The sequence below is a fragment of the Ambystoma mexicanum genome, chromosome 1q (assembly GCF_040938575.1).
Source record: "Ambystoma mexicanum isolate Mex_15411 chromosome 1q, UKY_AmexF1_1, whole genome shotgun sequence".
In the NCBI taxonomy this organism is placed as follows: domain Eukaryota; kingdom Metazoa; phylum Chordata; class Amphibia; order Caudata; family Ambystomatidae; genus Ambystoma; species Ambystoma mexicanum.
In genome coordinates this window covers 1,367,583,034-1,367,600,159 of record NC_090922.1, presented here as the reverse complement: position 1 = coordinate 1,367,600,159, position 17,126 = coordinate 1,367,583,034, and positions in this window count along the sequence as shown.

The following is a 17,126-nucleotide window of genomic DNA, read 5'->3' as shown; positions in this document are numbered from 1 at the left end:
CACCACAGGAGGGGTCGCCGGCATGTACTATGTACTGTAAGTACGTCATTGGTAGCATGGTATTCAATCATATTTGGCACAGACAAACTAGACATGCTTCCAAAATTCAGTGGCTAATCAATGGTAGCTTTGAGTTTTCTCATATAGAGTATTTAGAGTTTATATTGTTAAAGAAAAAAGCTGGACCTGCAGCATTTGATGTAATACAAAATTGGAAAAAAGAAGCTATGCAACAACTTAAAAGTAAAGAGAAACATGTGCGTCGAGATATGTCAAACACCGAAAAGCCATTATTATATGATCAGCAAAAACAGTCAGAGTCTGCTAGAATCATGGATAGGGCTTTTCAACTTGGAGTACAGAAAATATATCCGTCTTAAGACTTTCATGTATCAGATGAACTCATTTATAAAGTCTTTTATAAACGTAGGCCTGGTGCCACTGCACCACCTCCTTATGTACCTATTCCTGTTGTCTTACCTCTTCCTGCTGCCGTTCCTCCTCCCATAGCAATTCTTGGTCTTCCTATTGCTCCTCCTATTATTCCACCTATTGCTTCTCCTGTTGCTGCTCCGCCGCCAGTTGTTGCTCCATTTGCCATTGTTGTTCCTTCACCTGCACCCCCACCTCTGCCAGCTGTTCTGTCTCCAGTAGATTTGTCTTTAGCGCCAGTAATAGTACCTCCATTGCCTATTGTACAGGATTTATCTGGACTTTCTTTTCCAAGCGGTTCTGCTCCGCTTGTAGTTGATAAGGGTGCTGAATCAAAAATTATAACTCGTAATACAGTTTCTAAAGAGAGAAAGAGAGACCTGAATGCATGGGCTAGACAATGCATGGAGAAAGCTGAACAATCTGATGTCTACGCTACACTCTCTAATCTAGAATGTCTTCCTGAGAAAAAAAATCTTTATTGAAGGGATGGGAATACATTTGACTGTAATTTGGAACACACTGAAGGATGTAGATATCCCACAAGGGTTGAGGGATTTGAACATTTTAGCATATTCAAGAGATACTGAGGAGAAAGTATATGAGCACGTTGAGAGGGTTTTTGAGTTTAGAAGGGAGTTAGAAAGGTTACAGAATGATGAAGTAGACGGTGATAGTTTTGATACTTTTTATGTACAGAAACAGTTCCTTCCTCTTTGTAAGTCGATGAGTGAAGAACCACGAATTTGCACAAGAGATGCACTTAGATGGATTTCAGAATGTCGATATCTCCCGTAGAAATATATGACACGTATAGTCAGTATACTCCAGAAATGCAGAGGAAAGTGATACCGGTAATGGTAGAATACCTGCAGGATGAATGTATAAGAAGAAAGATTTGTTGTCCGCAGAATTATTGAATATCTATAAGAGAGCTATTTCATCGGACACTACTTCCACCGGTCTAGCGCTCGATTTAGCTCTGTTGCTTAGTAAGCGTTCGGAGTTGCCTGTTTCTCAGAGAGGCTCCTCCGACATTTGTTCCTAAAGTTGAGGTCCCGACTAATACAGCAACGGGTGTAGCCGCCTATGATATTGATGCACATTATGTATCACAGTTTGTTCACGTCCCATTCTCAAGACAGAAAGTGAATACTATCAGACAGTCCATTCCAGATATTAGGAAAAATCCGACAGGGTTCTATAAAGAATTAGAATCTGTCTTGCAATCGTCAGTTTTCACTCTGGGTGATACAGATTTGTTGTTTCCCGTGCTCCTACCTGCTTATTTATGGAAACAGATTAGAACTGTAGATGATGTAGCGGGGTTAGGTTACACTTGGGATAGTTTGGTTAGGCAAGATAGAGAAAGGAAAGCTGGTGAAACTACCACAGGTGATACTGACTTTACCTGATAGAATAGTGACAAAATTGAAAACCTTAATTCCAGAGAGAAGGATTGTTTGGGACAAACTTACTGCTTGTACCCAAGGAAAATCTGAAGGTGCTACCCTATTCTTTAATCGGTTCGAACAAGTATTTTCAGATTTTAGTAGACATGATTTAAGCACCGAGTCTGGAAAATGATTATTTGTGGACAGAATTGAGTGTGGATAGTTGCCTGATATCCAGTCACAAATTATGACTTCCGAGAGTGCTTGGCAAGCTAAATCGCAGTCTGAAGTATTGCATATGGCTCAGTATTATGAGAACAGAGTCAATAATGAGAAGGAAAGGATTGAAAAGAAAAAAGGAGATCTGAAAACTAAGGTATTGTTGCAGCAGATAATTAGAGGACCTAGAGGGGGTAGTACACAGTTTTGGGGACAGTATGTTCCACAAGGTAATGCACCGTTGGGTCCTGTACACATGAACCAATGTGCTTATTGCAGACAAGAGGATCATTGGAGAGCACAATGTTCGATCCTCCAGCAGAGGTCGAATAACACATGTCATGGGTAGATGATCCAGAGGCCGCCCTGGGGTAGGGTGTCCTGGTAGAAGCCAGTTTGCTCAAAATTCTCAGTCTTTTTCGCAAGATAATCAGCAACCTAGTGTGGATAGCAGAAACATTTTCGATAATCCTTCTACTGTCTATCTTTCTGAAGATCTTCCTTTTGACGATATATTGTTCCGCTAGGATTGCCCGAAGCAGGGTTTGGAATCAACGCCTATTCCCGTTAATTCGAAAGGTCCCTACCTTGAAATGATAGTGGGGAATAGGAAGCATCTATTTTTGATAGACACAGGAGCGCAGAAGTGTTCCATTGACCATTCATGGCTTCCAGACATTCCACTATCAGGACAAACTAACGTTTCTGTAGGGTTTTCTGGTACACCAGTGGTTAGTCCGGTTTCTCTGCCGGTACCGTTTTCACTGGGTCCATTTACAGATTACTGTCCATTTGTATTGATATTGAAATGTGGAGAGAATTTGTTGGGGTTGAATCTGTTGAAGGAATTAAATACGGTAATTCATTGTTCTTCGGATGGAGTGCGTTTGACGATTTCACCACAGCAATCTTCGGCCTCACAGTTTCTGACTAGACCTTTGCCGCCGGAATTTAGTGAAGTTCCGGAGTGTTTATGGGCGATTGATGACAATGAAGTTGGTGTTTTACAGATTGAGCATGTTTAAATCGTTTTGAAACCAGGAGTAAAGTTGCCACGAATTCCACAGTATAAGATTTCAGTTGATGGTGAGCAAGCTTTGAGGTGTATAGTTTCTGATTTTGTACATAGTGGGGTAATTGAAGAAATTGCAGGAAGTTTGTGCAACAGTCCGATTTTACCTGTCGATAAGAAAGGGGATAATGCAATTCCTTTCTGTTTCATTATTGATTTACGCGCTATCAATAAGATTGTTGCTCCAAAATTCCCAATTGTGCCTGATGTAGCAATGATATTAACGATGATTCCAGATTCTGCTACTCATTTTAGTGTTGTGGATCTTAAGAATGCCTTCTTTAGCATTCCTATACACAAGGATAGCAGATATTTGTTCGTGTTCACCCTAGGGGGACGCTCATTTCCATTCACCCGTGCGCCACAAGGGTACACGGAAAGTCTGAGCATTTACAGTAGGTTTTGAAAGAGCAGCTCGATACACTTGAGTTGCCTACTACTTGTACATTGCTACAATATGTCGATGATCTTCTCTTGGCTGCAGATTTAGAAAGTGCTTGCAAGGTAGGCACTGTGTTGTTGCTTACTCATCTAGCAAAACATGGACATAAAGCTTCACTGAAAAAGTTTCAATATTGTCGACAGGAGATCGCCTATTTAAGCTATCTCCTGTCAAAGGAGGGAAGAAGATTGACACCTGAACGAATTAAAATCATTTCTGGCATGTTTGTCCCAAATACACAGAAGGAAGTCAGAGTATTGATAGGAATGGCTCCTTACTGTAGACAGTGGATCCCCAATTTCTCACTAGTGATCAAACCAATGTTGGCATTGACAAAGAAGGGCATTTCTTTGCCACTACTGTGGAACTTGGAACACCAGAAAGATTTTGATCTGCTTAAGACTGCACTGTGTTCAGCACCAGTTTTGGGCACACCAAATCATGAAAAGGCCTTTGAGTTGTATGTGCATGAGCGTGATGGATGTGCTTTGGCTGCATTAATGCAGGTGCATGGGGGGAGTATAAGCTGTGCGGTTACTTTTCCTCCACCCTTGATCCTGTTGCATGCCGTTTGCCGAGATGTCTGAGAGCTGTCGCTGCTGCTGCTGCTGCGTCTGTAAAACAGAGCGAGGGTATTGTCCTAGGCCATGCTTTAACCTTGTTGGTACCCCACTCTGTAGACGTTCTATTAAATAGAATGCAAACACAACATCTTAATTCCGCATGATTAAGAAGATATGAATTGATCTTGTTTGCACCGCATATCCAAATTAAAAGATGTTGTGTATTAAATCCGGCTGAATTGTTACCTCTTCCGCAAGACATTGCTTGCAGTGATGAAATGTTACATGACTGCCTTTATACAACAGAACAAGAAACTAAAGGCAGGAATGCTTTGAAAGATACACCTTTGAACGATTCACAAGGGGAGCTATTTTGCAATGGCTCCTGCTGCAAACTTGCGGATTGTACATCCACTGCTGCTTATGCCATCACTACACTAAGCATGATCGTGGAAACCATAAGAATTTTGCATAACTCTGCGCAGGCAGCAGAGATTATTGCACTGTTTCGAGCTTGTGAACTTTCCGAAGGGCTTAGAGTGAATATATATACTGACAGTCAGTATGCTTTTGGGGTGGTTCACAACTTCGGTAGACTATGGGCAGAACAGGGTTTCCTGACCTCGCATGGAACAAAAAACCAATATGGCACCTTGATAGTTCAGCTGCTCTCAGCGCTTGCGCTTCCCACTCAACTAGCCATTATGACGTACACGGCACATCAGAAAATCATAGATGATGTAGGAAAAGGAAACGCTTTTTCTGACCAGATAGCTAAAGAGACTGCTACTGACCTCTACTCAGATATGTATACTACAAGGGAAGCCACAAACATTTGTACTATAGATGAAGGGATTGATTCCATAAGAAATATTCAAGCAGATGCCACTCTAGAAGAAACCAAGCAATGGGCTGAGGGCTTGGCGAGGTTGGACGAAGAAGGGTGTTGGGTGGATAACTCAGAGGGAAAATGGATGTTGCCCGATGCGTATGTTACCATGATGATTTCAATGGCCCATGGTCCCACTCATATATGTGCTAGAAAGATATGCAAAATGTTAGAATCTGTCTGGGTACATGTTAACATCCCTAAAACTGCTGAGCGTTTTTCCAGAGTTGTATGGTCTGTCTACAGCATAATGTGGGGAAGGGTACATCGACACCAACGGGGAGTTTTGGTCCACCTTATGTTCCTTTTGAGGTAATTCACTTCGATTTCATTGAAATGGAGCGCTGTAATAACTTTAAATATGTCCTGGTAGTCATTTGTGCTTTTAGTAAATGGGTTGAAGCCTTCCCTGTGAAAGATGCCACAGCAGTGACAACGGCGAAAACCATGCTTAAGGAATATTTTCCTAGGTTTTGTTTGCCGAGGGTCATCTGGTCGGATAATGGTCCACATTTTATCGCTGATGTTATTCTGCATGTATGGGTGGGATTACAGAACGATAAACGGATCCATTCGGCTAGACATGCTCAAAGTACTGGACTGGTAGAACGTCACAATGGTATTCTAAAAAATAAACTCGCTAAGGTCTGTACCAGCAGCAATTTGAAATGGTCGGACGCCTTACCAATAGTCCTTCTTTCGAAGCACACAACCCCACAGACTAGGACTGGGCTCTCCCCTTATGAAATTGTAATGGGGTGGCCAGCTAACATCTGTAACCTCCCCAAGCCAAGGTTTTTAAGAGATGTAGAACACTTACTTCTTTCTGATTACTGTGATCGGTTAACTCAACATCTGTATTTGATTTATCAACAGGTGCGAGAAGTTATATACGAGGGCCCAGTTATATACGAGGGGCCAGGTCACAGAATTCGACCCAGCGACTGGGTGCTCACAAAGTCATTTGAGAGAGCATCCAGTCTCGCACCGCGCTGTAGAGGGCCTTTCCAGGTCCTATTGGCCACACAGACTGCCATACGAGTAGCGGCGAAATGACACTGGATCCACGCTACGCATGTCAAGAGGATACCTTTCCATTTGCCACACGACGGAGAAGACAAAAAGAAACCTACTTGCTCTGTTCCTAATGATCAATCAGCCTTGAACAGCATGAAGGGTTTTTCGGAGACACTTCCTAAGCCCGGGGGGCCTGGGGAGACTGCTGCTTTGTCTCCAAACTCTTCTACAGATCCTTCTGCACCCTTGCACAATTCTGTTGTTATTTCATCACTTCCAGCAGGAAGCAAGGACACACTGTTCGCAGATCACACAGTACCAGGAGTCACAAGGTACAATCTGTATCCACGGCACTAGTCTCACTGCACAAATATGACTGTGCCCACAGGGGAACGATCATTGAGCTTGTCCTTTGCCACTTTTTGCACTAAAGAATAAGTAAGTGGTTGGGGACTGGGAAAGACTATCTGCAATTAAGAAACCACGTGATCAGGAGATCACCAGCAAATGGACTACAGACTTTTCGCAGGAACATTTCAGAAAAGAGCTTTGAGAAACAATGTCTGTCGTTATCCCTACTCGTGCGGAACAATCGATCAATTTTGTGGCCAACAATTACATTGGACGATCAAATACATGGTCCTTGAAGACGTATTGTTTTCTTGTAATTGCTTCAACCAGTATTGATTGTTTTGGGGTTTTTGGTATAGAAGTGCGCCCACTTGAAACATTTTTGCCTACTGAGAATGTTCCTACTATGTCTACACCTTTCGTGCACCTGCACACTCTAACTCCTAGGGACTCCCAACACCGACAGGGCTATCACAACAATACACTTCTGTTAATAATGAATGCAACTCATGCAATTTTGAATAGAACGAATTGCTGGATCTGTTCGCATTTGCCACGGCATGGGGAGAAAGAGATGGGCTGGTATATTCATCCTTTGCCAATAACTACTGCATGTTATGCCTCTGTAAGGGTACTACTCTTTGGTCGTTGGAATGATAGCATCTCAAGGAACTTTGACGGGACTAATTTGAATTAATTTGAAAGACGAGTCCTGACACCTCTGGGATGCTCACTTTTTGCAAATAGGAGCAAGCATAATGTTACTTCTATTAGGCCTTCCGATAGACTGTCTCGACCTTTCCAATCACTGATCTCTTTCAAGATGGCTCCTGTAGGCAACTGGGATGCCACACCACCTTCCTACACTATCAATCATGGCCCCAACTCTGTCTCTTTCTGCATACAAAGGAATGGTACTCAGTCAATGGGCGATTTCGAGGGTTCTACCAATGTTGCAAATTGACCAGTGAGGACAGATCTTTGTATGTAGGTGAACCTGTGTACTTTGTTTGCGGTAATGAAGCTTATATGTGGCTACCTAGGGATTGTCAGGGAACTTGTTATTTGGGTATCCTGCTACCAGGGGTGTATGTCACTAGCACCACTGAGATCTCTAGGGCTCGTCCAAGGTGGGACGAGAACGGTGATACTCTTTCAAAGTCTTGGGTGAGGAAGCAAAATCTTTTGTACTATTTTGGGGACAGATCATGAATTCCAAGGATATTAGGAGACTGGCGAGAGTACTGGAGAGAACCATCAACCGGACCACTGACATACTCAATCAAGCAATTAGATTAGTGGCTCTACAGAACCGGATGGTGTTAGACATCATCCTGGCTGAGCATGGTGGAGTATGTAAATTGGTGGGGTCCGCTAGCTGTGTTTTTGCACCCGATTCCTCCCCGACCATATTTAAGGCAATACAAAATCTGCACGTCCTAAGCTCAGAAGTACATGTTCCTGAGGGTAACTGGGATCTTAGTACTTATCTTGTGGATGAAACCTTCTTTCAGTCTTGATGGTAATTCTTGGCATTTGGTTGTTCTGTTGTTGTTGTATACAATGTCTTCCTGCCATATGTTCGATGTTAGGGGGATGTTGTGCACAAACTGTGGGAGCATTAGGATCGAAAGTACATACACCTGAAAAGATGACTAATGTATTTGTGATGAAGGATATTACTGTCACAGATCTAATGGCAATTGATATATATGATGAATGTGATTCAGGATGTATGGACATTGAAACGTGGAATTACGAGTAAAACTACTATTTTTAGTAAAGCTCTTGGATTAGGCCAAAATGAGGGTTTGTTAAACGGTAAATGTATTATGCTTCCATTATATTAATGTTGGCCTAAGCCTAGTCGCTCCACGAGGAAAACCACATTGCAAAGTTCCGATTTTGGGTTGACTTTGCCGCCATTTTGAGATTCATCTGCCATTTTGATTTATGCTTGTGCATTCTTCTTCCTAAAATGGTGGACTATGTTTTCAACTTGTAACCAAGCCTCCCGACCTTTGAGTTCTGTTAATGTTTAGACTGTCCAAGAGCCGACTGTTTAGACTAGGCAACAAGGCCTTGCACTACATATGAACTGTTGTTTAAGTGTTGTCTGCGCTCACAAGACTCATCCTTGAATACACACTGGGGACAATGTAAAGCAAACCTCGAGCATGGACACAGGCTGAACGCAATTGTAAGGGAACCATAAATAGTGCTTACTGCAGGATTTGAGAACATACATCGTCATTGTCCTCCACGGAAATACAAACCTATGTAATCCTTTTTATAATATTGTATGATCCGTATGTGAACTAGGCACGAACTTTAGACCACAAATTATTAACTTGAAGAGGGGCTGGACAATATTACTCAAAACTGTATAAAAGCACGAACGTTTTGACGTCCAGCACTCTCTCACCTCTCTCTGTCGGACTGGTACACATTGCGGGGTGTTGGGAGCCAGATAACTATCTGTGTTACTTTATAAACTTTACAGTAATAAAAGATCTGTTAATCTTTTCAGCCTGTGATTGGTGTATTTCCTTTGTGGTGCTCAGCCTCGATATTTTATTGTTCTTACAATTGAGGCAGTTTTTGGAGGAGAGGTAAGGTTTGACAGCATTAATTATTTTCGTTGTGAGTGCTGCTGATGATGAGATGTAGCTAACTTGTCTATCCATGGAAAGTGTGCAATCCAGAAAGACTCCTAGTGCTTTTACCACAGTCGAAGCTGGGATTACAGTGCTTTCGATTTGGAAGTTGTGATATTTGCTGTCTAGTCGTTTTAGTGTCTCCTTGGAGCCCACCAGTAGGATTTCCGTTTTGTCCCCGTTGAGACAGAGGCCATTTGCCGCCATCCAGGCCTGGATGATTGCACATGTATGCTGTAGAGTTTTAAGGTCTTCCTTATAGTCACCGGATAGTGGTAGAAAAATGTGTGTATCATCGGCATAATTGGTGAAGGTTATGCCGAATTCTTCTAGGTCATTGAATAGAGGTAAGGTGAAGAGGTTGTAGAGGGTAGGGGAGGTGCACGAGCCTTGCGGCACCCCACAACTGATCGGGGAAGGAGTGGCAGATGCCTGGTCCGAGAAAACCCTCATGGCCCAGCCCTCCAGAAAAGATGTCATCCAGATGGTGGCTTCTTGGGAGAAGTGGGCGGAGTCTGTAAGGTGTCTTCCTAAGAGCTTGTGGTCGACAAGATCGAATGCTGCCGACAGGTCAAGAAGCAAAAGATGTGCAGACTTGTCTTTGTCCATGTTTTCTATTAGCTGATTTTGTAAGTCTAGCAGTGCTGACTCTGTGCCATGCCTGGGATGAAATTTTGATTGTCTTTTTCCCAAGATGTTATGCGTTTGAAGGTAAGACTGGATCTGTAAGTATGCAGCCTTATCCCAAATTTTCAGCAAGAAAGGCACTGTGGTGATTGGCCTGTAGTTGTTTAGGGAGTCTGGGTCCAATGTCAGCTTTTTCAGAAGAGGCTGGACCCAAGCTTCCTTTAGGGAGGCGGGGACAATGCCGGATGTGAATGAGGCATTAATAAAGGCTGTGATGAAGGGAGCTAGTGCTGCCGCACAATCTTTGATTATGCTTGCTGGGCAGATGTCACCCTTTCAAAACAATGGTTTTAAGTGTTTCATGATTAGAAGGACCTCAGGTATAGTTACTTCCCTGAAAGTAAAAGGTGTGGGCTGTTTTAGGTTTAGAGTGGTTGGTCGGTCTGGTTTTGGGCCATTTAGTGGTGGGGGTGTAGCTCTGGGCAGGTTATTGAAATTGGCTTTGATTTTTTCCTTGAGCAGGTTGATTTTGTCGGGCAATGTGTGCTGGATGTCATTGCACAATTTGTCATCTTTTACAGTTTGATATGTGGATGAGGGAGGGACGCTCAGTTCCTTGATAATAGCAAATCATTCCTTGGATTGGGATTTTGCTTTGTCAATTCTGATATTGTATGGGGCGGTTTTCGCAGCAGCAATGGATTTTTTGTATTGTTTGGCTATTGTGAGATAGGAGTCACAGGTGAAGGCAGAGGGGCTGGATTGCCATTTTTTGAGGGCTTGCCTCTTGAGAGCATTCAGATCAGGTAGGTCTTGATCATACCAGGAGTTGGTGTGTTTGATGCTTCTAGCTCTTTTTTCTAAAGTGGGGCAATGGTATCTACCGATTCTCTGAGAATGAATCATTGCCTTAATAAGTCCCTGGAATGGGAGGCAGCTGGGGCGATGATGCCACTATGGATTCTCATTCCAAATAGAATATGTTGATATTTGTGTGTGAAATGCAACAGTATGTTCTCACTATGTTTAAAGCCAAGTGAGATTTGCCTAGATTTTGAAATCATTGCATTTTTCTGCACATAGAATGAAGGACTAATGTATTGATAAAACAGAATAATATTGGGCCTTGCATTTTGCTAGTGTGAGTTATATGCTACTTGGATAGTACTAAAGCTTAGGGAGATTACATTGAAATAAGAACATTTTCATTTCTGTGCTGTGTGTACTGTGTAGAATAGGAAGCACTTCCCAGCATCAGCAGTGCAGCATTTTAAAAATGATATCTAAACTAATGTGAATTCTGAGGTATTCACAATTATAGTATCACACTTTGAACTGTGAATCAAAGGCCATTCTTCCTAGCCTGATAGAAAATTGCTTGATAATTTGTGACCTTTGAAAGCCAAAGGTATGCAAAAAGTGAACAGGGAAATGAAAGGGAGTTTACCCATACTAATTCCATTCCTAACGAAAATAATACTTGTATAAATGACTTCCTCTCCTCTGTCTTTACATTGCACATTAGGGGAAGGGCTCTGCACCTGCAGGATTTGATGTGCGAAGTAAAGAGCCAGAGGGTTCTCATCCTTGTATTAGAAAATTCTAAAACCATTTTTCTATATTGGTTGGGATGAACTAATATACGGTGCATTCTAAATTGATGGCACTGATTTTCTAACCCAAACCTGCAGAATTAGATGATACTCATTGTAGTTTGCACTCACATTGCATGCACCTGCTATAAATCCACACCCCCTTGTTCATAGGGGTGCCCTTCTTTGATTGGAAAAGGCAACATGCTTAACGTGTGGCCATAAAATGGCAAGTGAAATGCAATGTTTGAATTAAAGAGACAGCTTTGATTATAATTACCAATCAGTGGCAATGAGTTCATAGAATTGAGAACTCTGCTTACGAGGGGGCATTCCATCATTTAGGATTTGAAATGCTAGAAAAATATTTCAATGATATGCTGTGACTGCATGTGTGTGTTAACTCACAGATTGTCATGGGCAGGCTAACTAATTGTTTATATACATTTTCAACAGTCATGCATCTGATTTTGATGGCTTCCTCTGTATAAAGTAGGGTGAGTGCCAGATCTGAGACTGGAACTTAGTGAAAAGATCAACGTATCAACAACATATGATTTTGGTGCCTGACAAATGCGTAGCTAATATCTATATTGTAAGCAACTTCAATTCAACACTACAGCTAAGTCAATGCCTAGTCTGGGATGCTGATGGAAGCCCTTATTGATGTATTTTTATGTCCAGTTCATTTACTCTGGATGACAACCCTTATATAACACCCCTCTTTCAGAATCCCCCTGACCCCGCTGAGCCAAGAAGTAGGTTTGTTTTGCAAATTTAAAAGGTTTATTTGAAAATTAAACAATATATATCTATCACACTTTTATAGTAAATTAATATTTTATAGCACACTTGTGAGGATGATAGTGATCAACAATGGATAATGTTACAGTGGTACACTCTTTTTGATGGCTTAGAAGTGATATAGAGAGGATGAAGTAGCTGAGAATGTTTTTATGGCTTCAAGGACAATGCAATGATGAATGAAAATGCTGTACAGAAAATAAACTTGATATGACTTCAACAAAAGACAATGTAATCACTTTTCTTTGACAATTCACCCCCCCCCCCCTTTATGCAAGGTAAAGAGATGGAAGGAAGCACACAGTTCTCAGGAATGCAATCAAATAGAATTCAGTTCCCCACAAGCAAGCTTAGAGAAAAAGGGATGATTTTAACACATCAAAGTACTTTAATGTGGTTGCAATTAAGTGAAAAATATGCTAAAAAGGCTTTTAATTTCCTATAGGGGGTTCAGGGTAGTTGATAGATACTTTGAATCAGTTCAGGATCACTTTAGCAATGCTCTATGAATGATTGTCAGGTTGCACACGAATTTCAGCAAGGAAAGCAAGGACAAATATTTTTACACATGGCTGAAATTAAGCAAAATGTCAAATCGCAGCAAATTTAGACGCCTTCGTCGAGGGCAATTACGGAGGCACTATAAGGGGTAGCAAGTTGGTTTTAGGTTCGTTGGAAAGCTTAGAATCTTAGATTTAAGATTTAAGATGAAACTTTAGTAAAAATTTAGTAAAGGTAGTTTTTCGGATTTGAAATTTTAATGCTCAGAATGACAGATGACAGTTTTCAGTTTTAAAAATGACAGAATGAAACGATTTTAGGAGGCAGTTCTAATAGGCTAAAATAGTTTTGATTAGATTATTTTAAACTAAGAGATTGGTTTTGGCACAGTGCGAGCTGGCTACTCACACTAGATTTTGGACAGGAATGCGACTTCGTCACTGATCGGGTCAGGATTGGCTGGACTTCTGCTAGCAGTTCTTCACAGCGATCTGGTCTCTGGTTCTCTCTGGTTCCGGATACAGCACTGCTTTCTGGATACTGCTACAGGTTCTTGCAAAAATTCTTGGCAAAGAATTCAAACAGCTCGCCCGGCTGTTGAATAGTTTGGTTGGTTTTGAGGCCTGCTGAAGAGGATTCAGCTTGTGGATTCAGGCCTCTCTGCTACAAATTCTGGAGTTAATTTCTGGTCTCTGAAGATTGATGGATTTGAAGCCTGGATCTCTGGATGTAAAGTCTGAAGTCTCCCGGCAAAGCATCCCGCAAGAAAGTGGAAAGTGAATCTCTACCTGGGTTTCAATGTTCCTTTTATGTGTTTTGAAAATGGGTGTGTGCCTGGGCCTAGCTAAGCCTGCCCCTCTCACTTATCTTTGGCCCAGCTTTCCTCTCTCCCATGATTGGGGGAAAGAAATGGAGTGTCAGAGGTATGCTGCTGGTTTTATGGTCACAGGAACCTTCCCTTGTCAAATTGCACCCAATCTATTTTTGACCCAAATACATATTTATCTATGTACCATTTTTCTAATATTATAGGTCCAGTTAACATATTTTCTGTAGCACCAAACCATCCGATCCCTGTCTTTGTACGATGTTGTGTCCAGTTATGATAGAATTCTCTCCTTTTCATCCAGATAACGACCTCTAAACCTTTCCAGATTTTACACAAATGTGCACCAGGGATATGGGTTTCAGATGATAAAGTGTCAGATTTTTTAACATGCATACATTTGGAGTAACAATCTTTTTTTCCGCTGCTATCCCCAAGAACATACCACAGGGTCCTATAACCTTTTAAAATGTGCACAGAAAAATCACAAGAATGATGATGTTATTTATATAATGTTGACAAGTCCGCACTGTGAATTATCCATCTTTTTAAAATCATGTTCTGGCCCCAAAGGGGTGTGGTTTTCCAAAGCACATGGTGGAATTTCTGGTTTATCCACTTCTCCCAAGCTCAGCTGGCTCTCACAGGCACTGCCCCTCCCAGTTTCTCCCAAGAGGAAGCCATTTTACGACCCCCCCAATATAACATTTGCCTGAGTCCAGGACAGGGCTTTGTTCAACTTCCTGCAGTCTGCAGGTACCACTCCCCTAATTCAATCAGAGATGTGTCACCTCCTTTTGGTGGGGGCAGCAGGATGCAGCCAGGCCTGGGAATAGTTGTTGAGCCAGTTCAACTCCTGTCGGGGGTAGTTGTCAGTCAGAATTCACCTAAATGTCACCTTAGTTTCCAGTTTTCTAAATTCAAATCACACTGACAATTTTTACCCATGCAGCTAGAACGCTGATTCTAAGTTCAAAACTATGACATTTAAACAACTGCAACCTATGTGACACTCACAAGTAGGTCACTCATTTATTCTAAACATTTTGATTTTAGTGGCTTTAAACCCAAATTCACTTAAGCTGCTGACATCCCCAGCTATTTTTTTTATATATACATTAAATAATTACTTCCTTCAAGTCATTTCAGAATATAGTTTTACATTGTATCCACCTCTTAGCAAGTCTTTCCTTGGCCTGGTTTGGGTTCATTTGTTCAGTTTTACACAAAAGTCTGGTGGTTTTAAAACGCCGGCTTTCTGATAGTGGTGAGCACCAGTATTGCATCCATTTTGACATTAAGAACATTAATTCCCCACAGTTCTGGGTTGCTTTTGGCAATCAGCATTGCCATTCCCAATGGTTTCAGGCTACTGTGTGTGTAGCCCAATGGTGGTTTTAGGCAGTGCCCTCCTGTGCTCACAACATAGGCAAAAATGGGTGGCAGCCTATTCTTCATGTTTTCCCTGAGCACTGTCTGGGGATTTCTGGCCATCATGATGTTTTCAATGCCAGTAATGCACAGTTTTATGGTAGGGCTTGGATGCATGGGTAAAAACATCCCACAATATATAAGCCAACACAGTGCCCTACTGCAAAAATGCACTGAAAGTGCATGTTTTTGCACTAGGCCAATGTTTGCCCTAGTTCTTATGCCATGCAAGATTTCACTTGTCATGGAGCAAAAATGTTCTAATATGGCCCATTGTTTTTTGCACTAAGGCATACGTTGCCCTAGTGGGAATACTGTGCAACTTTGCACTTGCACTGGTGCAAAGTTTCTTTAATCTGGCCCCTCAAATACATTTAGAGTAGTGATTAAGTTGCTACTGTAACTGTCAGAAGACTGCTTACTGGTAACACTGTCAGTTCTTGTGCTGCACAAAGTTTGAAGTTGATTCAAGATGAAGCGATCTTAAAGAGATCGCATGAGGATGTACTGTAGGCGTGGAGAGACAGGTTGTGCGTGGGGATTCCTTAGGGATTAGCCTGGCCATGGGGGATCAATCGGTGGGCACACATTTAAACAACGAGCACAGTGTAATCCTCCCACATCTCCCTTCTATCTGTACTCCAATGCAAAGGGTTCAGCTTATATGTGGTGATAGACACCACCTAATAGCCAAAACATATACCATAGAACATGTAGCTCACTGACAGATGATTGCATCTTGTTTCTCGAAAAAGGAAACAGACAGATGTTGATCACCTTGTGTTTGCCCAGTCGCAAGGAACACCACAGAAGCTGGCATACATTTTATAACAAATGGCCCACTGCATATAAAATCCTCACCCCTTCTAACACCCCTGCCGATATCACTGCAGATATACATTGCAATTGTACATGTTTTTCAGAGACTGTTAATGGGGGCGCATAGTTGATTGGTTATGCCATGCAATAAAATCCCCTACCTTGCAGGCATCATTTTCTGCTCCTTTGCCTTGCCTCTTTTGACATGCAGCAGAATTCAAAGCCCTCATGATCACTTGGTATATTAATATGCGACCCTTGGCCCTTATGTATGAATTCAAGTCCCTGGTGTTATCTCAACAAATTCTCATTTTCCAGCGACAGCCCATGCAAGTAATTGGTCGGAGAGCTCGTTTGCGTCGGTTTATTTGTACTTGATTAAGCAGCATGAAGGGTGTTGTGTTCTCTGTTAACTTAGACAGAACTAAATAGCTGGTGTGTTCTCATTTGCTGGCAAATGAGCACGCTTGACGCTGCCGGAAGCTGGTCTCTGGTAATGTTTTGGATAAATACACTGGGCATTTCTTTTAACATGCCTCTGTGATGTTTTCAAATCCAGGGTCCGAGTTTGTGAGTTCTAACACGCCGTCGCCACCGTTTTAGCAAAGCAAACTGCGCTGTTGCAGAGTGATGACATCATTGGCTCCCCCCACACACAATATAGTCGGAGCACCAACTGCAGGAGGTCACCCATTTTCAATTGACATGGTTTAGGTAGTTAAGTCTAGCCCTGCTTTGCGTGCATGCGGCATAACAAACAAGGGTGTCAGTAATACGGAGGTTGAGGGTCACTAACTATAAAATGAAGTTGTTTTACGGTTGCTCTCTCTCTCTGACACAACCTAACAGGAGCACAGACTCAATTGTGCTCTGTAAAGCGCTTTGGATTAAGGCGCTATATAAATAACACATCATTATCAATGGCGACTGTTGTTGCTTTTTTGCAAATATTGGAATGTATGTTGTTATAATGCGCTTTTATTTCTGTTTATTTTATATTGCTTCAGTAACACTTTGAACCAAATAATACGTAAATGAAGTGTGTGCATAAGTAATTATAGGATACATACTGTTGTAATGGAGAATAACAAAAATACATGTCCACAAAAACCAGAGAAAAATCGAACATGATATGGTAGTCCAGAATTCACTGAAAATTGAAAAAGAGACCCAACAACAAGAATAAAGGAACAACTTTCAAATAACAGTCAGAAGGGAAAGACCCAGCCAACTGGTTGGAAATGATGGCCAGAAATGGTCCCAAACATGTCCTGCAGTAAGTCGTTGGGGAAGCTGCAGACAACATCAACAGCCAACATATAGCCAGTCCAATAAAATCAGCAGCATGCGAGACCCCGAGACATGTTATGATATGATAGTTTATTCATATAGTGCCTATACACAATGTGTTTCAAAGCGCTTCAAGGCAAGGGAGGGAACAAGGGAAAATACAATAACATTCTTCCAGGCCATGAACATAGATAAGGAAG